The following is a 1267-nucleotide window of genomic DNA, read 5'->3' as shown; positions in this document are numbered from 1 at the left end:
GTACATGTATCATTAACTGAAAATGACTATAAATACACATGTACATGTACATGTATCAATTAATGGACAATGTTATGAAGACAAATTGAAGTAATACTGTCCATGCAGTATAGCTAATAGGAGGAGCACATGAAATAAAAGCTGAGATCCCTCCCTCCCTCTCTCTCTCTGATGTCCTTATCAGCCAAAAAACAAAGCTAAAATGTTTTTGTCAATTTATAAAATTTAATACTCAACAGATAAGTACATGTATGCATGGAGAGAGATATACATGTACATATGGTAGAGAGTGGATACAATATTTACCTTGCAAATATTTTAGATAGTTTATCCAGTTTGATCACATTATTAGGTAGACATCTTAACTCATTGTACTGGACCTATAATAACAATAACACACAACATGTAAACATAATTATCAGTCTTTATACAAAAATAAACAACAAACTAAACTATAAACAAATCTACAACATTCAAGGGAGTTCTCTCAAACCATGCAGTATACCATGCTATTACAATTTAATTCATACATACATGTACACTAAACATGTATTATAATGATATTAAAAATCTTATATTTTCATTCTCACCTCAAGCGCTGACAATGAATTAAAGTTTTCAATATCTTCGGATATTTCTTTGATTTCGTTAGATGATAGATCCAGTCTAGTCAGTTCCACCTGGTCCCACCATCTCTCATCAACATCAAATGAAGCAGTACTACCATCAGGAGGATCAATATTGAGTCTCCACAGTTTAGGAGGAATAACACTAATGCCCCTGTAATTATACACATTCACCCACTAACTTTCATACATCCACATGTTCATTAATGGGTCATAAAAATGAAAATCAAAAAAAATCCTTTAGGCCATTTTTGGTGAATTTTTTAAAAACGATGTTGCAAGTCTCACACAGCCTCCTACCTGTTAGACAGGTTCAGTGAACCGGTTTTACGAGCTTCTTTCAATAAGGATTCTGGTACAGTCCCCTCCTTACCTACCCCATCACTTTGACTAGGAGAATTGAAGAAGTTGGCATTTGGTTTGAGTCTAGTAGAGCCAGCAGGAGATTTTCTACTGGCACCACGACTGGAACTCATTTTTATGAATTTTGAATAAATGGGTGTGGTCTTATGTTGCATAGTTTGGGTGGGGCTGGTATTTTGCAAGAATGGCATCTAAAAGTGAGGGCCACTATTCTCTTCTCTTTGTATCTCTTTCATTCATTCTTTGTCTCTCTTACTCTCTCACTTACTTTACTCCTC

The sequence above is a fragment of the Amphimedon queenslandica genome, unplaced genomic scaffold (assembly GCF_000090795.2).
Source record: "Amphimedon queenslandica unplaced genomic scaffold, v1.1 AMPQUscaffold_9293, whole genome shotgun sequence".
NCBI classification, from domain to species: Eukaryota; Metazoa; Porifera; class Demospongiae; order Haplosclerida; family Niphatidae; genus Amphimedon; species Amphimedon queenslandica.
Note: the sequence above shows the minus strand (reverse complement) of the source record.